At 48.4% G+C, this 27,376-nt stretch overlaps 1 long non-coding RNA gene and 1 other non-coding gene across 12 annotated transcripts in view; one reads left to right on the top strand and one right to left on the bottom strand.

Annotated features, from left to right (window-relative positions):
• Positions 1-255: 255 nt before the first annotated feature.
• LOC141567624 (uncharacterized) lies at positions 256-18,196 on the bottom strand. Its single transcript, XR_012490447.2, has 3 exons — positions 17,809-18,196; positions 17,127-17,292; positions 256-2,314 (listed from the first exon to the last, which is right to left on the bottom strand). It is a non-coding gene; the product is annotated as an uncharacterized LOC141567624 (long non-coding RNA).
• Positions 18,197-18,246: 50 nt separating this feature from the next.
• Positions 18,247-27,376, top strand: part of LOC109461152 (uncharacterized) — a 45,938-nt gene continuing 36,808 nt past the window's right edge. For all 11 annotated transcript variants that reach the window (XR_016021951.1, XR_016021942.1, XR_016021945.1 and 8 more), the window contains exons 1-3: positions 18,247-18,384; positions 18,493-18,560; positions 27,002-27,099. This is a non-coding gene — a transcript (uncharacterized LOC109461152). The remainder of the gene's footprint in view (positions 18,385-18,492; positions 18,561-27,001; positions 27,100-27,376) is intronic.

The following is a 27,376-nucleotide window of genomic DNA, read 5'->3' as shown; positions in this document are numbered from 1 at the left end:
TCAGTTCTTCTGAATTTAATCTATAAATCTAATGTAGTACAAATGAAATTTCCTATGAAATTTTTTGTGTTACTTGACAAGCTTATTCTAATATTAATGTTGAAGACTGAAAAAAAAAAAAAAAAGAGAGCGAGAGCTATGAAAATTGTGAAGAGGAATAAAAAGTGTTGAAGGGAACTTCCTATATACAATAGCTTTATTATAAAGTTATACTAACTAAGACAGCGTCATATTAGCACAGGGACAGAAAAGTAGCCCCATGAATTAAAATAGACTACAGTCCAGAAAATAAACCCACTTATATTTGGAAACTTGGCATATGAGAGAGGTTTCTTTACATGTGTGGGGACAAGAAGAACTTTTTAATAAATGATGCTGGGACAGATTATTATCTTTATGCAATAATCAATTTTCATAGATACCACAGAAATACTATGTGGATTAAAGACTTTAAAGTGAAAAGCAAAATTTTATAATTCTTGAAAGAAAATATAGTAGAGTATCTTTGTAATCTCAAGTTGGGAGAGGAAGGATTTTTTTTTTAATTAGTTTCAGGTGTACAAAACAATGTAGTAGTTAGACATTTATACCCCTCACAAAGTGATAACCCTCCCCCAATCTATTATCCCTCTGACATCATATATAGCTGTTACAATTCCACTGATTCTATTTCTTATGCTGTATTCCACATCCTGTGAATATATATACATACACACACACACACACACACACACACACACACACACACACACACATATATGTAATTGACATTCATTATTATTCAGCTTCAGCTTCAGGTGTGCACTGCAGTGAGGGGAAGGATTTCTTAAACCAGACACAAAACCTCCCAATTATAGAACACAATTGATAAATTTGACCTCATTAAAATGTAGAACTTTTGTACAACAAAAGATACAATGAACACAGTTAAAGACAAGACACAGATTGAAGAAATTACTTGCAATGCAAATAAGCAACCATGAGTTAGCATCTAGAATACATTAAAAAGCCTTACAAATCAATCTTTTTTAAAAGACACAATATTTTAAAATGGCAAATGTTGCAAACAGTCATTTTAGAGACATGGAAGACCAAATGGTCAATAAACTAATCCGAAAAACTGGTTGCTATCAAAAGTAATCAGGAATTTGCACATTAAATACACATCAAGACATTGTTACATAGTAAACACTTAATATTAATACATATTTACACTTTGGGGAGTGTCTACTAGTTTAATCAGTTTAAGAGAACTTTGGCAAAATCTAGAGCTGAGGAGTATATCCTTATACCCAACAATTCTACTCACAGGCATATTCCTTGGGGACGTTATTATGCGTATGTCTAAGGAGACAATTCACGGGCATGCTCACTGAATGCATACTGTGTAATAATGAAAACCCAGAATCACAGGAGAATGGCTAAATTGTGATGTAGCGCTATAACAAAATACAGTGCAGCAGTTGGATTAAATGAGCAGGAACTCCATATATCAACGTGATGCCTTTAAAAATCACAGCGTCCCAATCAAGCAAGTTGCAGAAGGATGCATGCTGTCTGATGCCGTTTATAAAACGTTTCAAAACATACAAAACAATTCTATTGATTGGTTATGATTATGGTTACTACGTAAATTTGTAGGAAAAGTATAAAAACACGGATGGGAAGTAAATACAACAAAATTTTAAAAAGTGATAAAGCTGAGTATTTGATAAAATGGGCACATGGGTACATGGGTGTTACATTATTCTCATCTCAATTTTTGAAATATTTCATTTTTTTAAAAAGCACTCACAGCTGTGTGGGGGATGGGTTAGAAGGTGGCAAGACCTGTTGGTAGTCTTTGCAGTGGTGGGAATGAGGTGGTGGTGGCTGGGTGAAGGGGCTGTGGAGAGATGGGGAGAAAGGATGGGTTTTAGATTTCTCCTTGTGCATGTGGTTTTGTTGTTGCTTTGTTTTGAACAATTATGTGAATGGGGGAGACTAAGTAAAAATTTTAAAGTCTGACAATTTCGAGGGTTGTCACTGAAGATGGGAAATAGTGCCTCACACAGTGCTGGCCTGGGTGTAAATTGGTTCAGTGGCTTTGTTGACAATCAGGTGGGTCAAACCCCTGTGCAGGGAGATCCGTGCAAGGGCATTCAATATGGCAGTAATCCCAGTGTCCCACCAGAGAAGGATGGAGAAGTAGGCAGTGTAAATATATTGGCTGGAATCTTATGATACCTGCCTTAGGTCTTTGCTAGACTGATGGCTTGAAATCTTGAGGAGTTCTGCACAGCACAGGAAACCGTCAACAAAACAAAAAGGCAACCTACAGAATGGGAGGAAATATTTGCAAATCATATATCCGATAAGGGGTTAATATCCAAAACATATAAAGAACTCATACAACTTAACGGCCAAAAAAATCAAATTAAAAAATGGGCAGACATAGACATTTTTTCCAAAGAAGATATACCAGTGGCCAACAGGTTCATGAAAAGGTGCTCAACACCACCAGTCGTCAGGGAAATGCAAATCAAAACCACAATGGGTATCACCTCACACCTGTGAGGATGGCCATCATTAAAAAGACAACATTAGTATTGGTGAGGATGTGGAGAAAAGGGTAGGCTTGTGCACCGTTGGAGGGAATGTAAGTTGGTGGGAATATAAATTGGTGCAGCCACTATGGCAAACAGTATGGAGCTTCCTCCACAAAATTACAAATAGAACTATCATATGATCCAGCAATCCTACTTCTAGGTATTTATCCAAAGGAAATGAAAGCAGGTTATCAAAGCACTATGTGCACTCCCATGTTTATTGCAGCATTATTCACAATAGCCACGATAAGGAGACAACCTAAGTGTCCATCAACAGATGAATGAGTAAAGGAGATGTGGTGTATTCATACAATAAATAGCCTGTTACCCAGCCATTTTCAACAGCATGGATGGACCTCGAAAGCATTATGCTAAGTAAAATAAGTCAGACAGAGAAAGACAAATACCATATGATTTCACATATATGTGGAATCTGAAAAAAAAAGATAGAAATGGAGAGTAGAAAAGTGGTTCCCAGGAGCTGGGGGGTGGAGAAATAGAGAGAGGTTGGTAACAGGGCACAAACTTTCAGCTAAAAGATGAATAAGGAGGTCTGAAGATCTAATGTAAAACATGGTGACAATAGTTGATAACACTGTGTTGCATAATTGAAATTTGCTGAGAGTAGAACTTAAATGTTCTCTCACACACAGAAAAGATAAGTATGTGAGGCAAGGATATGTTAATTAACTAGATGAGAGCAATCCTTTCACAATGTGTACGTACGTTAAACCATGATGTACACTTTAAATTACAGTTTTGTCAATTGCACGTCAACGAAGCTGAAAAAATTATCCATTTTCCTATGATATGAAATGCAAATACCTGTGTATAGTCATTTGTCACTTGACTCTGCTTATGGTGGCTCTTGCCTTACAGACATTTTTTTTATCTCTACATAGATGAATTTATCAACTTTTTAAAATGGCATCTAGGTTTTGTTTCGTACTTTAAAAGCCCTTCTTCACTTTGAGGTTATTAAAACTTCTCCCATGGCTAAAAAAGAAAAGAAAAAAGAAGAAATGAGTTGGACCAATATGTATCAACACGAGTAGATCTCAAATAATAATAGTGAGTTAAGAAAGCGAGGCACTGAATGATACGTGCAGCACAACACTGGTTTCTGTAAATAAAAACCGCAAAACAAAGTTCCGTATTTTCCGTGGACACAATTCTGTACAGCAAATGCATCTTTAACAATCAGAAGGACTCACCAAATTCATAAAGTGTTTGTCCTGGTGGTGGAAGGGGATTAGGATGGGGCAGTGATGGCGGTTATGGGAGATGTTAGCTTTATTCATTATGCCCAAAGTTTTTTGGTAAGGGGCACTGTACTCATATATTATTTCTATGCTTTTTAAAAGCGTAAACTTGAAATGCGAGGCAGCAAAGCAAAAATGTCAAACTGTTACACAGAACTTATTTCTTGGGGTTCTCAGTATAGACAAAGGCATCTTTATCTTTGTACTTTTTTTTTGTATTATTTTACTTCAAAACTTTAACTGTTTGCCATTCAGGGAGGTTATGAAGAGCCAAGGAAGTATTACATAGAAACTGTCCTGTGGACTGCATAGTGCATGATAAGACTAAAGGCCCAATACAGATTTGCTGATTTGGTGATAAAGAAGCTTTGACAACAGTTTCGCAGAGGTCTTGCTGACAAGTGGAGCACACACTGGTCCCCTGCCATGCTGGGGAGGTGGGTGCTGGCACCTCAGTGGGGTAGGAATGGGGTTGACTGTTTTTGTCAAAAACCCAGACTTTTGAGTAAGCCCCACTTGGGTTCAATTTCTTACTCTGCCTCCAAGTAGCTATATACATGTCAGGCATCTCACTTAAGCTGCCTGAGCCTCAGTTTTCTCGTCTGTGAAATGGGGTAATAATGCTTACCTTACACAGGTGCTAGTAATCACAGACTCAGCCCTACAGACCTTGAGTTCAGTCCTCCAAATACCCACCCCTCCCAATCCCATCCCATTAATACTTCAGGATCCCACCGCTCTTTTCTGGGGTTTGGGTAGCATGAAAAAGTTGGCGGGGAGAAGATTTTTGCAAACAGTGCCTCCGATAAGGGGCTAATATCCAACATATACAAGGAACTCATGAAACTCAACAACAAAAAAACAAACAACCCAATTGAAAAATGGGCAGACGACCTGGAGAGACATTTCTCCAAAGAAGACATACAAATGGCAAATAGACATATGAAAAAATGCTCAACATCATTAATTATCAGAGAAATGCAAATAAAAACCACAATGAGATATCACCTCACCCCAGTCAGACTGGCTATCATCAACAAGACAAATAGTAACAAGTGTTGGAGAGGCTGTGGAGAAAAAGGAACCCTCATCCACTGTTGGTGGGAATGCAGACTGGTGCAGCCGTTATGGAAGGCAGTGTGGAGGTTCCTCAAAAAATTATGAATAGAATTACCATATGACCCAGCAATCCCTCTCCTGGGTATCTACCCAAAAAATCTGAAAACATTTATCCATAAAGACATGTGTGCTCCAATGTTCATTGCAGCTTTGTTTACGGTGGCCAAGACACGGAAACAACCAAAATGTCCTTCTATAGATGAATGGATAAAGAAGTTGTGGTATATATACACAATGGAATACTATTCGGCGGTAAGAAAAGATGATATAGGAACATTTGTGACAACATGGATGGATCTTGAGAGTATAATGCTAAGCAAAATAAGTCAGACAGAAAAAGCAAAGAACCATATGATTTCACTGATATGTGGTATATAAACCAAAAACAACAAAAGAACAAGACAAACAAATGAGAAACAAAAACTCATAGACACAGACAATAGTTTAGTGGTTACCAGAGGGTAAGGTGGTTGGGGGGTGGGAGATGAGGGTAAGGGGGATCAAATATATTGTGATGGAAGGAGAACTGACTCTGGGTGGAGAACACACAATGGAATTTATAGATGATGCAATACAGAATTGTACACCTGAAATCTATGTAATTTAATAACAATTGTCACCCCAATAAATTTAAAAAAAATGTTGGCGGATGGGGAGGGGCTGTGTTTCTCAACGCAGAAAGCCAAACGGTGGCTTGCACAGAGCATTGCCCCTGTTGGCAGTCATCAGGCCAAGCTGAACACTGGCAGAAAGGACGGCGACAGGATTCCTGGACGTAGGTGGGGGCAAATCTGTTAGAATGAAGAGGAGGTGCTCCCAGGCAATGACTCAGCTTCCATTGGGTGCTGGGGTTTCAAATAACCTCCTTGCAGGGGTCTTTGGCCAAGTGTAACCCCTGAGCTCTTCAGGCAAGGCCCTGCCTCTTTTTAGGAAACTGTCCTCAGAACACTCCTCCCGCCTCCTTTATTTCATAATAACACTTGCTAGCTCATTAACCTAGAGCATGAGTCAACCTAAAAATAGTTCCCTCTCTGGGAATGCCGAGGCCTCCTACCCTTCCAGAGCAGCAAAGAAAAGGAAGAGGGTCTGAACTCTCACACGTGCAGCAAAAGGAACTGAGACCATGCACTTTCTCGCACATAGCAGGTGTCCACTAGATTAGAGCAAAAATGCTTTCCTCCAGACACTGGATAAGCGAGTGATATTAATAGGTATCTAACCAACTGGGGAACTGCTGACCAGTCTTTCTCTCACCCCCACACCTTGTACATCAGCACATCCTGTGCCCCAACCCCCCAAATGCATCTCGAATCCTTCCGATCACGACCGTCACCATCCAAGTCAAGCCTTCGTCACTTACTGATGGATCATTTCATAAAAGACTGAAACAGTTTCTCTGCTTCAGCGGTCATCCAGCCTGACTGATCCAAACCAAGGGTCGGCCAACTATGGGCCCACAGGCCACATCGGGGCTGCTGCCTAGTTTTGTATGGTCCATAAGCTAAAAATGATTTTTACATTATTAAGTGGTCAGAAAAAATCCAACGAATAATATTTTGTGACACATGAAAATGTAAAATTCAGATTTTATTGTCCATAAGCAGTGTTACTGGAATTCAGCCACCCTCATTCGTTTATATATTGTCTGTGGCTGCTTTCACAGAGCTGAATCGTTGCAACAGAGATTGTATGGCCTACAAAGAATAAAATATTTACTATCAGGGACTTCAGAAAAAGTTTGCTGAACCTCATCCCTTTCCCAATCTCCTCACGGGCTTCCTTGTTCTCTCAGAGTGAAACCCAAAGCACTTACTCGGGCCCAAAGGCCCCTGCCTGCCTCTCTGACTCATCTCCTCTCACCATCATCACACCCCATTCATGTTGTCTATGGTCTTCCCTCCCCTACCATTTATTGTACATACTAAGCCTTCCCTCGTCAGGCTCCGGAACTGCCCTTCCTCTGTCTGGAACGCTCTTCTGCCCATTGCATGACTGACTCCTTTTTCTCTGGGTGTCAGCTTAAGAGTCACGTCTTCAGAAAGGCCTTCCCTATCCACACGTGCCCTCATTAGTCCATCTCATTCCTGTTCATTTCTTTCATGGCTCTTTTGTCTACTTGTTTATTTTCTTGTCACCACCCCCCCCCCCCACACCAGGAAATAAGCTTCATCGGAGCAGAGCACATATCAAATGTTCAATGATTATTTGCTAATGAATGAATGAGTGAATGAATGAATGAATGAATGTGAGGCCTTTCTTGTTCCAGGAGCTGTGTGTCCATTTCCCTAGCGGGTGACTTCTGTCTCCTGGGTTGAAGTCATTCCTATCAACTCCTCTCAGTGTTTTATTTTCTTCTTGGACCCATTGCTGTTATTAGACACTTGAGTTTCTTTTTCAAAGAAATTGTTAGCCGTAAGGTTATCATGTAAGGAACCACAGCTGGTTTCTTCAGAGAGCTGGTACTTAACACGTTGCGTACGGATCACGAGAATCTTCGTTTTTTTTCTGAGCCATGCGTTAAGGACGGATAACGAGAATTCTTGTTTTTACTGTTGACTCTTTTTACTTTGCACATTTTATTGAATTATTTGTGTTTCGTTAATAACAAAGGAAGCTGCTTTCTGCAGTATCACACCAGGAGGGATTACTAACATCATAGGTGAGTAAATCCTAAAAAATTCCATAGAAAAATAATAAATGACATAGAAGCATGTACGCTTTAAAGAGAAGAGTGCATTTTAAAGTAGTTTCTTTTAAAAACCTGCTGGAACAGAGGTGTATGAGGGATTTAAACCCCGCCGTACGCAACGTGTTAACCAGTTTAAGGAAGAAATGTCTTCCCTTTTCAGTAGGTAAGGAGGCCTCTTCTTCTACTCTAAAGAGCCCTAATCCATAGAAAGATTAGTCATGTAAACATCCGAGTTTGGTGATTGGCACAAAATGTTGGTATAAAAAGTTGCAACTCACTTTTTTTTCCTAAGTAACTGGAAACAACTTCAGCTAATGACTGCAGCAAATTGTAATGTTATGCACAGCCTGAAGGTATGAATATATGAAAAGTACAGTGACCAAGATGGATTGGCTAGGTTATGCCACAATTTAAAAACATCCCCAAATCTCAGAGTCTGAAAACCACACAGTTTTATGCCCTGCTCACATTGCACCCCCACCATGGGATGACAGGGACCATGGCACATGGTGGTCACTCAGGGAACCAGGATGGTGGAGCAGCTGCCAGCTTGAAGGCTGATGGTTGCAGTGCCAAAAAGAGAGCTCAAATGCTCTTCCACGCACCGGCCAAAACTAATCCCATGGGCTCCATCCCCAGTAACTAGAGGCAGGAAGTACAATCCTCTCCCGCGCCTGGAGGGCAGAGGGTGGGGAGTATCTGATGAACAGCAGTAATGACGACAACTTGGGGGGAAGAAAATTTGTTCTCTTTAGAGGCCACATCAGACCCGGGGCGGAGGGGAGAGGACAAGAAAAATGGGAGCCGAGCAGAAAAGGCCTCAGAGGTCCTCAAGGCATGTCAGTGAGCCAAACATCTCTGCTCACACTTCCTCGTTCACCTGAGCTGCACATTTCTGCATGTCACCTTTTGTCGTGGTGTTTGAAAAGCTGGTGATGCACTATTCAGAGCGTTTCAACTCGTCTTTACTCTTAAGCATTTATAGCACCTTTCCGAATGGGTGAGTTCCAGCAATCCTCCTCAGGTGGAATTATTCTCCAAGCTCTCGCTTCTGTGAGCAGAGCCTTATAACCCGTGGGGGACACACCAAACCCAGGCATGTGTCACCAGCACAGTTCCACGCAGTATTTCACACACACCTCACAGTCAGGATGAATTGATAAAAGATGACTCAGATTTCTCTTTAGGGCAGACCCTAAAATGTGTTTTCCATTTAGATCCCACCCTTTTTAGTTCAGTCAGAATCTTCCTTGGGAGTAGTGGTGTCCAACAGAACTTTCTGCATGGACGGAAATGCTTTCTGTCTGCGCTGTCCATTATGGTAGCCATCAGCTACATGTGGCTACTGAGCCCCGGAAGTGTGGCTAATACGTCTGAGGCACTGGACTTTTTGCTTTATGAAATTGTAAATGATTTGTTTATTTATTTATTTATTTTTCAATTACAGCTGACATTCAATATTGTATTAGTTTCAGGTGTACAACATAGTGGTTAGACATTTATAGAATTCATGAAGTGATCCCGGGTAAGTCTAGTACCCACCTGGCACTGTACATAGTTATTACCACATTATTGACTATATTCCCTATGCTGTACTTTACATCCCCATGACTGTTTTATAACTACCAGTTTATACTTCTTAATCCCTTCACCTTTTTCACTCAGCCCCCTCCCATCTGGTAACCATCTGTTTGTTCTCTGTATCTGAGTCTGTTTCTGTTTTGTTTCTTCATTCATTTTGTTCTTTAGAGTCCACCTGTAGTGAGATCATATGGTATTTGTCTTTCTCTGTCTGACTTATTTCACTGAATAATTTTAATAATTTAAATTTGAATGGCCACACGTGGCTAGTGACCTGCTGCATTGGACAGCGCAGCTTTGTGTTCAGCCCCTACCTTTGCTACACCAAGAAAAAGATAACAGTGTGTCAAAAACACAACCGGAAAAAACAGCCATATAAATGGCGGTCATGGTGTGTTTGATTCCCATATCTCCTTCTGACTCATAGGGCCCTGCTCACAGTCTCCTATTCGGGGAAGATGTCTAGACTGTTCCATGTATAAGAGAGGCCTCTAATTGGATGAGAGTAGGGGGTGGACCACTGACCAAAAGGCATTCTCCATCCACAGACTGGCCAGAGCCCAGGAAGTTGGCCTGTGTGGAGTCTCTGGAGGAGCAGTGGTGATTGGCTAAGCATATCAGGCTGCTTCCCTTGGAAATTTAAGTTTTGGCCAATCAGCAGTGAGAGGAGGCGGGAGCAGGCAAACAGAGGGAAACAAAGGCACTATGATTCTTGACAGTTGTCCTGTTCTGATCCCACTTCCCAACCATATACAGAGGGTGCAAAAAACATGTACACACATTTTAAGAAAGGAAAAAGCTATTAAAATTGTAATACTCGATATATACCGATAACAAAAGATGAATACAAGTCCGTTTGACTTCTGCAATGACAAGAGGGGCTCAGAGTGGTTACCATCAGCATCCAGACACTTCTGATAACGGCGAACTACTGCTTGAGCAATGCTGACCAAAGTGTCCACTTGTATACATTTTTGGGCACCCTGGTATATCCTTAAACGAACAAGCAAATAAAGTACCCTTTTCTTTAAGGTTGACTGAGTGACTATTTGTTCTTTGCTTCGAAAGAAATTAAATACTAAAATTCCTCTAATTCAGAGTTTCTCAGTCTGGGCACTATTGACATTTGGGGCCAGACAATTTTCTGTTGTGGGGGAGGAGCCTGTCCTATGTGTTGTAGGATATTGAGCAGAATCCCTGGCTTCTACCCATTAGATGCCAGTAGCACTGTCCCCCCACCCCCCACCCATTATGATAACCAAAAATGTCTCCAGACTTTGTCAAATGTCCCTTGGTTGTTGGGGGTGAGAGGAGGCAAAAATCTCCATTCGCCACCCCCTTGAGAATAAATGCTGTAACTGTATCCCAAGTCCACCTCCTCTGGCCTCCTTGAGGACAAAAAGCTAAAAGCAGCAGTTTATTCCTAGCAACATCACAGCTCTCCCTCCCTCTCTTCTCCAGGCTAAATAAAGATCGCTTTTTTAGTCTTTTTCCTAGAGTCTGTTTCACAGATATTAATGGTGACATCTAAAGATGAAACTGGAACCACTTGGTGGAGAGGGCCTCTGTTCTCTTAACTCTACCTATTTATAGAGATGGGGCGGGCAGACACATCCATGCAACCCACGACAGTGGCAGCTCCCTGGTCAAGGCAGGGGCACTTCGGGCTCAGTGCTGGGACACGCCCCTTCTTCCCATGAGCTGGTTCAGACCTGCTGAGTCAGCAAACTGCTCATTTACCCAAAAAAAAAAGGAAAACGATCCTTCAAGTCCATCAGCATTTGTCTCTTCCCATCTCTCTGAATGTTCCAGCTATTTCTGGGTCTCTCCGTTTGGTATTCTCATGGACACCTCAAACTCAAACTAACCTCCTTGGCTTGCTCAAATTCATGCTTTTGCCAGTGTTTTCTATTGTGTCCACCTAGTTTCTTGAATCAGAAGCCTAAGGGTCATCCTCTGAAGAGACTGGTAGAAGAAGAGTCTGGAGGGGGAGATGGTGGCTTGCTCACGGAGGATTTTGTGTGCTGTGCTAAAGCTTTTCAGTGTACACGCTGCCTCCCCTTTCTCATCAGCCATTTCCTCAGTAACTTCCCACAGTTTGACTTGCATCCCTCATGCCACTCTAAATTTTCTCTTAGAAGCTGCCATCATATACACAAGTCCCATCCGTGGGGAGGGGGGTATATATTTGGGGTGTGTATTCCAGAGGGGTCAGAAATCTTGGGGCATCTTAGAATTCTGCTTACCACAGCCCATAAATCTGTACCCTACTATCCCCTCTTTCAAATTCTATATATTCGAAATTAAATATTTTCCCAAATTGACTCCGTGTCTCAACTTCACGGCTGAAGGAAATGAGGCAATGGTAGAGACTGTTAGCTTTCCTCCAGTATCCGAATTCTTTTTTTACAGAAACAGAATCCACTTCTACCATAGGGATGTCGTAGAATTTTCAGCTGGGTACAAGCCACTTAGGAAATAAAGGCAGCACTTCTTAGCTTCCTTGCAACTAGGTGTGGCCAGGAGACCAATTTTTGGACAATAGAATATAAGTGACAGCACAAGGACTCTCCTGCAAGACATTGAGGCTCTTTGCCTTTTGCCAGTTTTTCATTCCTTTCTCCATATGGATGCTGAAACCCAAGGTCTGCCAGCATGTACCATGGGAATAAAGACCATGAGAATGGCAGATGAGTGAGCTGTCAGGAGCCTGGTCCTCCAAGGATTCTGGGAACAGAGAGAGATGCCTTCCCAGCTTTGAACTTTATACCTCTGGACTTGCAAATGGTAGAGAAATACACTTCTATTTTGTTTAAGCCCTTATTGATTTGCATTGTCTGATACTCAGAGTTAAATATAATCCTAACCAACACAGGGGTTATTTCCTTAGTCCCACTAGACTTGAAAGCTTAAATTTATTTTTCTCCCCTCAATCCCTCTAAGCTCTTTTGTCCAACAAGGTCCTAAATCCTGTTGATTCTTCCTTTGCGCTTCACCTCACACTCATCCTCTCTTTTCAATTTCCTCTGCCTGTTTTGATCCTAAACTATGCTCTTGACTCCATCTCCCTGCTTCTGTTCGAGGCTACACAACCCCCAGATTCCTGAGGTCTCACATTCATCATGTCACTCCTTAGCCTCAAACCCCAAACCCGGGATCCTGTTGTGCTTAATTGGAGGGACCCTCCAACATTTCACCCCGTCATTAAACCATTCCGTAACAGAGCCCAACCTTTACTGCTTCTCCCCCCTCTGATTCAAATCTCCCCCAATCTCCAGGAGAGCCCCCCAAGCAGCTCATTTTGTCCTTCACTTTATGACAGAGGTCGTCTGCCCTAGCTGCACGATAGAAACATCTAGAACCAGCGAACATGACCAGTGCCCAGTGTGTTAGTGCTCAACACACAAAGGCATTACGTCATGTCGGCCACAAGGCCGCCCCATGCAACGTAGGCACTCCCGTTGTTGCCATTCTACAGATGAGAAAACTGAGAACCTTGCAAGTTCAGGGCGTCATGCCTGGTCAGTGAGTGGCAGCGAGGATTCCAACAGAAAGCGCTGCCTCCAAACTACTACTGTGTTGTCCCTTAAACTAGATCACAGATTATTACAAATTAAAGATAATTTCCAGTAGCATGGCACATAATTAATTGTTAATAAATCACAGAGTACAAATGAAAAATTTAAAAATACGGTGCCTGGTCCTCACTCCAGACCAGTGGAATCTGAATGTCTTGGGCATGGGGTCTGAGCATCTTTGTATCACCTTTAGGAAGAGCTCAGGTTTCTCCCAAGGTAATTCTAAGGGGCAACAGGGGCTGAGACCCCTGGTTACACAGACGCTCCCACCTAGCTGTCTTCCTCTCATGCCCTCTCCACACCCCAGGTCCTACCTATCTTTTGGGGTTCAATCTAAGTGTCACCTCCCTTTGTGGAGCTGGCCAGCTTTTGCCGGCCTGAGTGCTCCTGTTTCTGAACGTTGGTTGCAAAACTTGTCCACACCAGCTGAGCTGGCACCTATTGTACCTCTCAGTTTGAAACCAGCTCTTGGCTTTATGCCACTGGATCCTTGGCAGATTTTCCACATTTAATCCTTTGCTGCTCAGCTACCTCCACCTCTGCCCACAAGAGCAAAAAGCACAATTGCGCCTCTATCAGAAGCAAGACCTGAACTTAGGGCTCGTCTGGGTCATAACCTTGGCTCAGCACTCCCCTCCCAGGGACTGGAAGCCAGGAGTGTAGGCAGTGGACGAGAGGAAGGTGGACGAGGGCTTTCCAGAACTCTCAGCTGCAGATCTGGAGGTTGGCGGGATGATGATAGGGGTAATGGCGTCTCTAGGAGACAGGACAGACGTGCAGACTGGGAAATGCTGACAGCAAAGCTTAGGCAAGGCCTGCGATAAAATTTGGTGGTCAAGGAACAGGAACTGAGAGGGGAACAATTCCAGCAAAAGTAGCATTGGACCAACTGAAGCTGTGGAATGACTGAATAAGTGGGTCTCCACCTGCGTTGTTAGGAAGAGTTTAGGGGGCTGTGGCATCCTTTTTTGGTACAGGAGGCTGCCAGACAAGCGAGACTAAGAAGTTGTCACTTGGAGGGCCTACTGGGGAGGAGACGGCTACGGCCGCCAGAGGCCAGGTCCCCTGAGAGCAGCCTATCCTGCTACCTGCCTACCTACTGCCCCCAGGTTCAAGGGTCACAAGACTCCTGTTGGGCAGGCCGATTTCCACTGAAGTCAAGGGTGTGACAGAGTCTCCATGTCTGTGCTGATAAATCTGCTTGTTGTATCATTCCACCAGTATACGAAGCAGGCAATGAAAAAAAGGGCTTTCACTTGTCTTGAGTTACATGGTGACCTAATGGCCATACTTGGATTAGAAGCCAGTCTCCTCATTCCCAGCCCAGGGCTCTTTTTCCTTGATTGTGTTGCCAGGTTAGTCACTGCTTTTGTAGGGCTCAGAACAATGCCTCCCGTGGTGGTAGGGGTGCTGGGGGCTCTCCTCCTGGCCGATCTGTGTTCAGTGGGAGATCCCAGGTCTCTTCTGACTGCGCCTGTTCTTGCAAACTAAGTGGGGCTGAGTGGGACTCTGAGCCACCTCTGGGGACTCCTCCCTCATTCACTGCTCTTCTGGTCCCATTGCCATCAGCGTCACACAGTGACATCAGCTACTGCCTTCTGGGCCCCATGGGGGGCCTGGCATGAAGATCAGTTCAGTAATGGAACCTGCTGCCCATGTAATCAACAATATCCTGACCTTCCCAGGCTGGGGTTGCAAGGAGAGGTCAAGGTCAATTCCAGAGTATGCTTGTATTGGACAGGCCAGCCAAGGTGCTCAACACATCAAAGGAATCTTTCCAAGGAACTTGCCATTCCTGTAGCTCTGCTGAGAGGAGCCATGACCACTCCAGCTCCGGTCATTCCCCACCCCCAGGGGCTCCCACTGCAGCCCCGCTGACCCAGCCAATGGGGGACGTCTGACCTAGATCTCTGGATGTCCCAGGAATGTAGAGGTGGCTCTGGCTAACCAGGGACCCTGGGACTTAGCTGGATCATCAGATTCTCTCCTTAGTCATTTGAACTGGAGCTGTGGGAAGAAAGCCAGAAGGAAGCAGGGACAAGTGAGTTGCTGAGCAGACTTTGAGGCAGCATGCCAGCCTGGAACCTTGCAGCTTCTGCTGCCTCAGGGCCGTAGGACAGCCAGGCAGCCAACAGAGCCCCTGGGTCCCAAACAGACTTCCAGGACCCCCTGCATCCCCCTCCATCAAGTATGAACGTACCCAGAATATCCTGACTGCCTGTGCCCTCACAACCAGTGACCTGCGGCAGGTTGAGTGAGTCTCTGTTATCAAAAGGCCCCTGCAGCGGCAATAAAGACATGCTCATAGGGAGGTGCATCTTGGGAGCAAAGTGGGGTGTCACTGACCCCTCCCTGCACAGAGAAGTCCTCTACGCCCCACGTTGAAGACAGAGTGTTACAGTAGGGGACCCAGCAGGCCCCTTGGGACCCACAGGCTGACATCGCTGTGCTGACAGGCCTGGGATGCTTAGCTGAGACGGTCTGTGGAGGGACTGGTGGCTGCCACGTTTTTACTGGCTGGGACAGAGCCCCTGCCTTGCTCTGAGTCTCCAGCTATTTGTTGTTCATTGAGTAACAGACGCTGCTGTGGGCCAGGATGAGACCAGGGTCTGTCCCTTGATTATAAGATGCTGGCTTTCCTGCCAAACAGCTGACTGAGCAGATCATGGCTTTGACCCTGATGGGTCTATTCCTTCCCTCATCTTCCCAGGCAGCCAGGCATACTCTGCACTTTGGCCCACTTGGAAGGATGCTCCCCCAGGGCAGAGTGGAGAGGGGCATTTCTAGACTGACATTGCCACAGTCTCTCTTAGCCCAGGTCCACAGAAATCATGTCGGCATCACTGCCCATCTAAGGCCAGGTCCTTGACTGAGAGATGGTGAGCAGACCTGCAGAGTTCAGTTCAGGAAACATCTCCTAAGCATCCGCCGCATGCCAGAGCTATGTGGGGCACACAGAGATGGGCAAGGCCCTATGGCAGCTCTGAGAAGTTACAACCCAGCAGGGAGATGTACAACTTATACAGAGAACGGCAATTCAGGGCAGAACTTGATGAAGCCGTGAGAGCTCTTCCAAGTGACCCGGGGACTAAGGGTGCGTGAGCTCATCTCACTGGGGACCAGGAAGGCCTGTGTGGAGCAGTCACACGTGACCCAGGGACTGCGTGGACATTGACATGCAGACATAGGTGGCAATAGTGGCACTGGGGCAAGAGGTTACCAAAAGAGGGACTGTCAGTCTTTGGTTTGCCAACAGTGAATGTCAGCTGCTCTGCCAAGCACGGTGCTGGGAGTTGCTGGGGGAACAGAATGCCACACGATCCCTGCCATGGTCCAGAGAGGAGACAGGCAGGTAGATGATTTTGGTGGCTCAGTGGGACAGGAGCTGTAGTGATGGGAGCCCAGACCATGTAGCCTGGATGCATGTCCTGTTGGGAAATAAGCCTACAGAGGGACGAAGAGCCCGACCATGGGCCCCACTACCTCTACCACTGGACTGAACTTGAATCTGAAGGCATTAGATCAGAGGCCAGTGATGTGGAGGAAACGAGCACAGATGCCATCCTCTTGGGTCTAGGACACTTGTCACTGTTTCCCCAGTATCTCCTCAGTGTTCTCCAGAGATGTCGCTAGGGAGTGTGTATATGTGGAGGAGTGTGGGTTCCCTCACTGCTGAGAGAACCACCTACAGGGGGGCAGGGGCAGGACTAGGGCATGTCATTTCTCTAGTACATTCTAGGGACCATCTTTTGTCATCTTCACAACAGCCTGTGGAGTGGGCTTCACGACCCAGTTATACAGAGGAGGCCACTGCAGCTCAGGGAGGGAAAGGCACATGCAGAGAGGTCACACAGCTCAGACATGGAAAGGACAGGCTTGTCTTCTCCCAAGCCTGCTCTTCGGTCTGCTCCCTGCCTGATGGGGACAGCTGGGTTTGTCCAGGAAGGTCAGCACGTGGTTGCTTGCTTATCACCTCTGTGCTTGGTTAACAGGAACAAAGGCCAAGAGGCAATACCTGTGGTCAGGGCCCTGTGTGACAAGCATCCTGTTTCCTTGCTACGGGAGTGGGTGCTGTGTGAACCGAGTCACGGCCGTGAGCTCTGCGCACACTCACAGAGACGTGTTCCCAAATCCCAGGCACGTCCCCTCCCTGGCCAGAGAAAGCAAAGGCGAGAGGAGCCCAGGGCGGGATGAAGGTGAGACCTCTCTGTACCCTTCCCTGGGCTGCTGAGCGGCCTCTGGGAGGAAGGGGAAGGCTGAGCCCTCTCATATGACACCCCCACCCCCTGCTCCCTGCACTTCCACTCACGTGCGCGCGGGAGCCGCTCCGCTCAGCCCGCACAGCGCCCTTCTCTTGGCTCAGAGTTTCGAGCGCCACCTCCGCTCCTCGTCCGACAGCCCAAGGCTAAGCACTTGCTAGTTTGATCCGGAGAAGCGTTCTCCTCGCGCTCAGAGAGGCGAGTCAAGGACCCAGGCTAGGCAGGACGGGAACGAGTAAAGAGCCTCTGAAGCCTGTGCTCGCGTTTCAGCAACATCCATCTTTGCGCGGAGCGCAGAGAGCGGGAGGGCAAGTCGGTCACTCTCCAGCACAAACGATTGTGGAGTCTGTGACAGAAACCCTGGCCCCCAGTCCTTCTGTCCGAAAGCAGTTCTCCCTGGATGCCAGACAGTAAGCGGGCACGGAAGTGTGGCCTGGACCATCCCCCACCCCGCCACCCCGCCACCCCGCCACCCCGCCACCCCGCGGGCAGGGGCAGCCACTGGCAGCTGGCTGGATCCCTGCAGGGTTTCCCCTACAAGCGGGATCCGGCACCGCCGCAGGAGAAAGCACAGGGCTGCACCTGCCGCCTGCGAGAGGAGCCCCTCTTGTTAGGGTTCCCATGGGTGGGTAGGGATGGGCGCGTGGAGGGAGGGCGCCCTGCCTGCCCACCAAGCGGGGTCCAAGTGGGGAGGATTCCTCCTTCAACCCCAGCAGGGCAGAAGGGCCTCACCTGGACCTGTCCTTGTGCCCGAGGATCTGGTCCCTGAAAGAGCCCGAATGCAGGGAGCGCCTGCCAGAAGGTAGACAGACCCAGGTGTGATGTTCACAAGCGCGCGCACGTGTGTGTATGTGTGGGTGTGTGTGGGTGTGCGAGCGTGCAAGGCGAGAGGGTCTCGGCGTCCCCCGCACCCTGTCTCCGAGGTTCTATATTTTGCCTCCCTTTGTTCTCAAAATAGTCGGCGAGCGCGCTGCGCTCAGAAGGGGTGGGGGCCTTGCGCGCTGGCTGGCGCACGCTGAGTTAGCTGCAGGGTTACAAACAGTCTCTCCCTGCTCCCCCGGCCTGAATTAATATGTTACTATTTTGGGCGCGCCAGTGTTTCCAGGGGAAACCTAATGACGCAATGACGTCAATGCAGGTCAGCGGCAGACTCTCCGGGAGGGCGGGCAGCCTCCCGGCTTTCAGGCTCCGCGCAGTCTACTGGCGGGAGGGCGCAGGCGAGGTGGCGGGGGCGGCGGGCCTGGGGGCGCGGGAACCCCGGCAAGGCCCGAGGACCAGAGAGCGTCCCTTCCCAGCGCCGGGACCCAGGTAACTTCCCGCCTCCCGGGACGGAGTTTCTCCGTTGCCCACGGATATGAGGCAGCGTGGAGGGCAAGCGGGGTAACCCCCACTCCCACCCACCCCACTTTTATTCAGGGAGAGCCAGAGGAGCCAGCAGGTCCGGAATCGCTGAGGGGACTCCACGCGGGGCCCCCCACTCACAGGTACGCTCAGGTTCTCGGGGTGTCCCCAGCATGGGGGAGGGAGACACTCGCCCCTGTCCACACTCTTCTCGTATTCTGGCACCATGACTGGGAGTTTGGGGAAAGGAGAAGAGGTTTCTGAGATTTGTCCACTCTGCCTGTCTACCCACCCCTTTTTTGAGGATAAGAGTTGCCTGTCTGCCCCTCTCCGGCACCTTCGCGGGTCGCATACTAGAACTGGGGCTTCCTACTGGCTGTGCCTCCCTTTGAGGCGCCATCTGACGAAGGGAAGCTAAGTGGAAGGGACATCCAGGCCAGACCGGCTGTGGGGATGCGAGGCTGGAGTGCGAGCCTCAGCGACCTGGACGGGGAACCGGTGCCCGTTTTCAGAGTGTGCGTATGGGACTGCTCGCGTGTCCTTGATGTGTGCCTACCCCATGTGCTCATGGAGTGTGTATGTGTGCACTCATGGAAGTCTGCTGTGCGGGTGTGTCAGTGTCATACATACGAGAACACCTCATGCACCCCTCCTTGACCTGTAGCCAGCGTACCAACCCAGGTCCAGGGTCTTTGCTTTGCTCGTCTCCCACAGCTGGCCCAGATTCAACCTACCCCCAGCTGGGTGGTGGCCTGCTTTCACCATGCTGGCCGCAGCTTCCAGGGGCTGCACAGTTCTCAAAGCTCAACCTGCCTTCTCGCCCCAACTCACTTGTGCCCTTCCCTCCTTGCAACTTGAGTAGAAGAGAATCCCTTTCCATATGCCCCCTCTCACCAGGGGCAAAGGCTCAGCTCTGCCGCACCCCGGCTCCACTTTCAGCACTAGGGTCCGGACAGCTCCATGCCTGTCCCGCCCCTCCAGCGGGCCTGGGAGTGAGCACCCCATGCCCCAGCCTTTCTGGCTTCTAACTAACTCCTGAATCTGATCCTAGACCCTCCCCACCCAGACTCCCAACACACACACACAAGGGCAGTCCTTTCCTTTTCATCCCAGACCTCTGTCGGACGGCCTGGAGCTTGGAGGGGCAAAACAAGCCTTGGAAATTTCTGAAGCTGAATGGCTGGGGTCACAGTGTTGGGGCCTGGCTTCCTGAAAGAGGTTGTGACTCTGAACAGAGGCTGCTAAGGTCCTGCCACAATCTCCTCTTTCTATCTCAGTTCATTAAAATAAGTAAATAAAGCCAGATTCCTTCCCCAAAAGGCAAGCCAGCCTTCAGAAGGCGTTGGAGGGGTCCAGAATTTTCTGCATTCTAGAAACGCAGTGAGTGGCCCCTGATATCCCCTTGCAGGCATCCTCACAGCCCCGCCCATTCCTCTTTTCCTAAATCCAGGCCTCATGTAGTGGAGGGAGTAGGGTGGGTAAGAATCCTGTCCACTTCTCTACCTCCCCCAGCAGTCAGAGAGGGTTCAGTGAACGTCGTGGCTTTCTGGGCTCTGGATGGGGTAATATCTGCGTGAGTTCTCACCGGAACTGTGCCCTGGTCTGCCCAAGAGGCCCCCAGAGGTAATTTTTGTGGTGACTCATTGGGCTACGGTCACACAGAGACCTCTGAGATAGCCCCTACCCTGTACCCCACCCCAAATTGAATCCAGGACACAGTAGATCTATCTGTGGCTCTTTCCACTCCTGGGTTCTTTCGGCTGATGAGAGCACCAGAGATGGTGCTGGAATATTGTCCCAGACACCCCTCTAGAACTTACTGTCATCCCAGCTCCTCCAGGAAAAGCAGAAAGGGTCTGCATGATGTCCTAGCTGATTCAGGAGTGGGTGAAGGAAACCAAGAGGTCACCTGTCTCCATCCTGCCCTACTCTTGTAGAACCTTCGGCAAGCTGGAGGCCATGGGCCCCTTTCTCTCCCCAGGAATCAGAACATTGTCCCTCCCTAGATATTCTCCTCTCAGACTTGTCATATCTGATCTAGGGGCAGAGCCAGGTGTTGTCTTTGTCCTACGAGCCCTTAGAGCCAGAGGAGGTCTGGGCTTGGGGAGGAAAGAGCCTCTTTACAGAGGCTCTGGCACCTGGAGTGAGGCATACACACTGTCAGTCAGCAGGAAATGGCTTTTTCACTGAAAAATCCATTGTTCTGCTTGCTGCTGAGATATCAGAGGGAGGACAGAAAAAGCTCCCAGGCTGGGGATAAGCGAAAGAGAGACAGTCACCACAGTCTGGTGACACTTCCTTCTCACAGGGTAGAAGCCAAAGCCCAGATACTGTGATAACCTTGGAGTGTTCACAAGTCTCAAGGGGAGTCAGAAAACGGCTGTTCTCCCAAAAGAATTAATTTTCATGCCCGAGCTCTGTGTAACTTGCTTAAGGAGGTAGCGGTGTGGGCGAAACATGCGAACAGCGAGGGGATGTGCCTTCCACTAAAGGACAGTGGCCCCCAGGGTCTTTGCAGCCAAAATTTGGTCCTCCGGGAGCAGTAAAGCTTCTACCATCGCCTAGCCCCACTCCTGGCTGCTTTCTAAGCTTCCCTTACTCCCTGGCCTCCTTCTGTGCTCATCTGGGTAACATCTGTCTATGGCCTCACAGGAAGGCTGGCCAAGGTCAGGCAGATAGAGGGCTGTTTGCTCAGTAGAGCCTGGCTTCTCCTCTGATTGTGCAGAGCAGGGACCCGGGGAGGAGAGCCAGGGAAGGTGAGGGCCCCATCATGCAGGAAGCCCGCATGTGACATTGCACTGCTTATGGGGGAGAGCCCAGGTCTCGGAAGTTGTCCTTGCCTGACCACAGGTACCATGGGCCAAAAGAGCTTCCGGTCCCACTCCCCCAGGTCAGGTGCTCAACAGGGAGCTGTCCTGGCTCAGCACCCATTCCCAGCACCAGGGGGAAAATTCTCCTTTCAGTCCCATGCTGATTGTTTAAGCAAGTCCTTCTGAGGAGCCTTGTTTTCTCCATCTGCATAATGGGATTAGCTGAAGTGTGGACGGTCCTGACAGCTTGAGAGTGAACTTGTTCTGAGGGTGCCTGAGCATCCATTAGCACCTGAAATCAGTGATAGCCAAGGGAGCTAGCTCCTAAATGATCTGGGTTCCTGAGATGCCCAGGGTAATTTGGGGCATGGGCAAGGCCAACCACAGGTCCAATGCTAACTTCACTGCCTCCTGGCCAGGGTCTCAGCCTCTGCCTTTAGACGGAAGCCCAGGGCCCATCATTCAGAAATCAGGGACTCACTGCTTTTAGAAAGGTGCCCAAGGTAAGCATGTTTGAGAAACAGCTCCAGGCTGGCCAAAGCCACGCCGCTGTCACCCCCAGCTCAGGGCTCCAGCCAGCTGCTCCCATTCCCCCAGACAAAGGACAGGAGAGCTAAATGGAAATAGTCCTCAAGTTTGCTCTCAGGGCCAAGAAGCTCAGGGTATTCCCACCTGCAAGGAATCACGTAGAAGCCTCCTGATCACCTCTCTGTCCATCAGTGGGACCCCTGGGTCCAGTGGGGACTGAGACAAGGTCACTGTGATGTCTTCCCCAGGCAGAGCTTCCCAGGGGACACGTGTCTCATTACCAAGGCCAACCTGTGCAATTCTGTAGCCCTCACAAAGGTGAGACCGGGAGGGTGTTGCCTCCGCATAGGGAATAAACACCACACAGGGCTTTGCTTCCTTAGAGGCTGTGGGTCCCCGGGTCGGTGCTGACAGTGGGCTGGGGGGAGGGGTTGACCAAGTCCTAGCTCTCCTGTCTGTGTGACCTTGGACTAGCTGTTTCTCTACATAGTATAAAAACAGAGATGCAACATCTGCCATGACCCTTCACAGCCAGCAGTTAGTCTGACAAGATACAGGGAAGACCAGTGTGCCCGGGGGGTAGGGGACTGTTGACCCTAAGAGCCTGAGAAGACCCCAAAGTACTGTGTCCCCAAATGCGGTCTGGCTGACGTCTGTTGTCAGGGTCTCAGGCTCTCCCTGTGCATGGGAGCCCAGCACCACCATCTAGGAAGAAATAAACCTCTCTCCCAGAAGGAGAGAGATGTAGAGTGTCCGTCAGGCATCACTGTCCACTGTCTTACCAAGCTCCCTGTTCTGGCCACTTCCTATTGACGTTGTTGGTGAAAGAGAGCTCCCTGCCCCAAGCAGCACTAGATGGTTGAACATACGACACATGACAACGGACAGATGAGATTGGCAGCAGTTTATTAGTCACATACACTCGCAGCCTGGGTGAGGAGGACACCACATGCCGTACAGGACCCCATGGGGGTAGCACTCAGGAGTTGCACTTGGGACAGAGTGAGCCAGCAGGGGCTGCGAGAACAGGCTTTGTAGTGACAAGAGGGTGGGAGAGTTTGATTGGTTCGTTTCAATAAGTTCTTGGGCTGGCAGGGTGTTGAACCCCATTAGGTTGAAGACCAGTGGGGTGCAGCTACAGGAACTAGCTGAGTGGGGACCCTTTCTGGCTGAGTGGGGAGCAGATCTAGAAAGAGCCGGACAATTCAGTTAGGCCTTTGGAACTCAAAGACGTCAGGGCAGCACCTGAAATTTTAGGCCTTATAATAAAATAAAATGCCTTAGGTCCTGTGCCTGATTCCAGGTCATCTTCACAACACCTCGTGATATAGTTACATTTCACAGATGAAAAACGAAGCTGGGTAATTAGCCAAAACCAATCAGATCAGGCTTTGTGCCAGACCTCCTGGCTCCATGGGGTCATGCTCTCTATGCTGACCTTCAATGAGGCACCGTCTCAAAGCAGACACAGTGAGTGGGGCTGGCCCCAGGCAGCTGACCATCTCCAGATACCCCGGGAAATTCTTTTTCCCTTTTCAGGACAAGATTCTCTGCAGCTTTGCTTCTAGTTGGGTTGTAACTAGAGAGAACCAAAGGCCCTCTTTGGCTCCTCTTGACGCTGGATTGTGGAGCTGGTGAGTGGGCCTGCAAATGGAGTCATAGGCATTTCTATTCTGATGGTCTGGGTAGGGACAGGGCATGGGGATGAGCCAAGCAGACTGGCAGGAGACCTGCATCCCAGCCCAGCTCCTCACTCGCTGTGTGGCTTTGGGCAAACTCATGCTTCTCTGGGCTCAGACTTCTCAGCAGGAACTGGAGGGGCTGGTTGAAGTGGAAGGCTCTCTCTGCTCTGCTGCTCTGTGACCCTTAAGGACTAAGTGCGGGATGCAGGGCCTCCTTCACTCAGGTAGAGACATCTGAAGGCAGGTGGCAGGGACATTTTTGTTCTTGTAGAGCTGGGGAGAGTCGTATCGACTTATTCCCTTGGGATGAGACAGTAGGATGCTGGGAATATGAGTCAAGACCCTCCCCCAGCCCCCAGCCCAGCCACTTCCTTACCTGCCTCCAGGAATTGGCTGGGCTTTGCTGGCTGAGTTTCCAGAAGAGGCTCTGGGGACACAAAAGTTTATATAGTTTTGCCGTCTGAGAGCCCCGACACCCAGAGCCCAGACCCAGCTCAGGCCAGGCAGACCCCCCACCCCAGGCCTGTCTCCTCCCAGGAGCACATCCTACTCCTTTTAACTCCTTCCTTCGCCTCCTGAAGGGTTGCTGATTTAGCAAATAATTATGCAGGATACCCAGTTACATTTTAATTTCAGAAAAATACAGAAAGTGTTCAAAAATAAATATGTCTCAGGATTTCCCTGGTGCTGAGGACCCAGAACCGGCCCCCAGCCTCAAGGCTCTGGGTTTGTGCTGCCTCCAGGGACAGCAGTGAGCCAGCTTGGTCCTGGGTCTTTGTATATGTATAGATGCTGCTAAGAAAATGGAAAATATTAGTAACAGCAGCCAAGGAAACCGAGTCTAAGCTCATGCAGCTGGGCGAGCAGGAACGATTTGAAGCTGTGTTTTGTGTTTATTTTGTGCCTTTCCCACAGCACCAGCAGCACAGATTTGCAGAGATTGCTCATAAAAGAGGAATCTGGTGCAAACCCGTGGGCTCCTTGCTATGGGTCAGGTGGCAGCATTGCGGTGTGTGCAGAGCACAGCGGGTGTGCCCTGTCCCAGCTTGGGGCCGACCAGCCCACCGTGCAGCATCCAGGCTGTGGGCCAGACTGCTTGGCAGGGGCTGTGTTTGATTCCACCTCTCAGTCTGCCTACAAATGCAATTCCTCGTGACTTCCCCTCTGGTGGCCTGGGCTGCTCCTGAACCATCTGCTCCCTAGCTGGGCCTGCAGCTGGGGGCTCATTAATGACAGACTTCTCCCCGTGATGGGGCTCAGAAGCCAACTTGATAGATAGGTGGGGACACAAGTGGTGACCTCATATTAGAGAGGTGAAGACAGGCTCCTGTGCGAATGCTTTTCCCAATTCCATTCTAGAAGACTTTACTAAAATTGGGGTAGGGAAGGCATGTATTTTCAACCTCATTTTAGTGATGAGGCTAAATTCACTTCTCCAAGATTATACAGTGTGTAACTGAAAATCCAGGCCTGGGGTTTGACGTCACACCTGCTCTGTACCCTGGACTCGTGATTCTTCAAATCTGCAGCCATTCCTTGGAGTCAGAGCCTGAAAATGATAGTTCTCAACCTCGGCTGCTTTATTAGGATCACCCAGGAGCTTTGAAACACATAGGTCCAAACCCCAGAGATTCTGCTTTAATTGATCTGGGTGGGTCCCAAGCATCAGTAGTTGTTAAAACTCCCCCAGGTGATTTTAACGAGGGTTGAGCATCATTACTGATGAAAGAAGAGATGGCATTAGGCAGGGGTTCCCCAACTTTACTGCACATGGAATCATCTGGGAATCTTTAAAAATACTGCTGCTAGGCTCTTTCCCCCAGATATTCTGATTTAGTATAGAATGCACCCTGGGCATTGGGATTTTTTTAAAGCTCTCCAGGTGATTCTAATATTCAGTAAAGTTTGGAAACCATTGGCATGGGATAAGGCCTTGCTCTTCCAGTGTGGTCTTCCAGCATCAAGAACCTGGGAGTGTGTTGGAAATGCAGAATCTCAGGCCACGCTCTGGACCTATTGAATCAGAATCTGCGTTTTTAACAAGGTTTCCAGGTAATTGGGATGCATGTTTAAGTTTGACCGAGGGGAAGATATGATGAAGAGGCAGACAAGGGTATAATTTTTTAATCAATCAATCTGCTCATTCACTTATTTGGTCATTAGACTAATAATCACAGAGCACTGCTATTATGTTTGCTCGCATTATGCTAGTACTGCTTATTCAAAGATGATAAGGTGAAGGGTGAGGCAAGAACACAGCTGTCAGATCCCAGGGGCAAGACCACCTCTAGAAGCGTATACAGGGAATGGTGTCCATCACTGTTGCGGGGGAAGGGCTCGTCTTGCAGGGCAGGTGTGTTCAGGGGTTACAGAGGCTCAGGACAGCTGTTGTAGAGGTGGGCAGGCAGGGTGGGGAAGGGTGTTCTGTGCCCTTCTGAGAAGCCTCCGCTTTAGCTGTGGATCATGAGATGCCTATGGAGGCTTCAGGTAAGACGGAGAAGGATGTCATGACTCTGATGAGTCTTCCAAAGAGAACTATAGAAGATTAAGCAGAAGAACTGGAATAGAGAGACCTGGTGGTCACGGGACTCTTAGAAAGAGGCTTAATGATGAGGGGCGTGGCAGAGGAGATGGAGAGGGCGGCCAGGTTTGGGAGACGGTTCTGTGAGACGAGCCACAGGATTCGGGAGCAGATGCATAAGCGGTGAGAAGCGGAGAAGTTGAGTATGACTCTCAGGTGTGCAGTCTAGGCAACCAGGTGGAGGTGGCACCATTCAGTGGGATAAAGAACCCGGGACGCAGAGCAAGTTTGGTCCGGCTGCGAAGCAGCTGTGTGTGTGTGGGACTGGAGCTAAGGAGAGAATTCCAGGCTGACTATAGATCTAGGAGTCAACATCCAAGGCTTGTTGAAGCCACGATCGTGGGTGAGGTGATTTAGAGACAGACAGGAAGAGGAGGGGGATAGGACACCGGGGCCCTACTATTTAAGGCGAGATTGGGGGAGGAGAAAAGAAAGAGAGGAAGGAAAGAAGGTGGAGAAGTGGGAAGGATCCAGCAAAGGCAGACTGGAAAGAATGGATCAGAAACAGGAAAAGAACCCTCAGGAAAAAGCATAGTTCACAGAGCAAAATGCTACAGAGAATTTAGATGAAGACAGACAGGATTTGATAATTAGGTCATTCGTGAGCCAGCAGTTGCCGTGTTGTGGTGGGAAGAGGACCCAGATTGCAGTGGGTCAAGGTTATTGAGAAAGAGGACACAGAAAGTGTCGATTAATCTCCAGCATTGGTGGAAAGAGCGAGGGGGAGAAGTAGCGGTCATTTGAAAGAGAAGTAGGGCAAAGGGCTTTCTGTTTCCTGCTTAAGTTGGAGAAGACAAGCCCGTTTCTGAGCTGAGAGGAAAGAATTAAAAGTGGTTAAAGGTTCAGAGGAAGAGAAAACAACTACAGAGTGGATCTCCGAGGCGCTGGGAGGAGGTGTGATTCGGAACAGAGAGAATTCATCTTGGGGAGAAGAGGGGTGTTAAAGTAGTTCCCATCAGTGTTGTCTACGGTTCTCTGACCAGGGGCACGTCATCTGCTGACAGCTTGGAGGAAGTGGTGGGCAGCCTCAGGAGACACGAGAGGTCCTGGAGAGCAGGAGAGAAGAGATGGATCCAGCCAGGTAGGAGATCCGCGTCTGCTATGGCGCCAGCACCCTGCACAGCTCTGCGTTGTTGTTCCAATCACAGTGGCTCAGGAGGTGAGAAGAATAAGAGTGGCTGGTTGCCTTCAGATCTGGATTGGTTAGCCTGAGAGCAAGTAAGGAAGAGCCTCCAGGGCGCTGTGGAGAACACTGTTGATGCCGTCATTTTAAGGGTCAGATTTGCTTGCCCTTCTCAGGAAGCTCAAGTGCAGGGGCAGTCACACCCATTCAGTGAACCTCCTTCATGGGGGTGGGG

The sequence above is a fragment of the Rhinolophus sinicus genome, chromosome 8 (genome assembly GCF_057876585.1).
Source record: "Rhinolophus sinicus isolate RSI-liver-muscle chromosome 8, RSI-T2T, whole genome shotgun sequence".
NCBI lineage: Eukaryota > Metazoa > Chordata > Mammalia > Chiroptera > Rhinolophidae > Rhinolophus > Rhinolophus sinicus.
The sequence above is the reverse complement of the archived record's forward strand: the minus strand, read 5'-3'. Positions and strand labels throughout refer to the sequence as shown.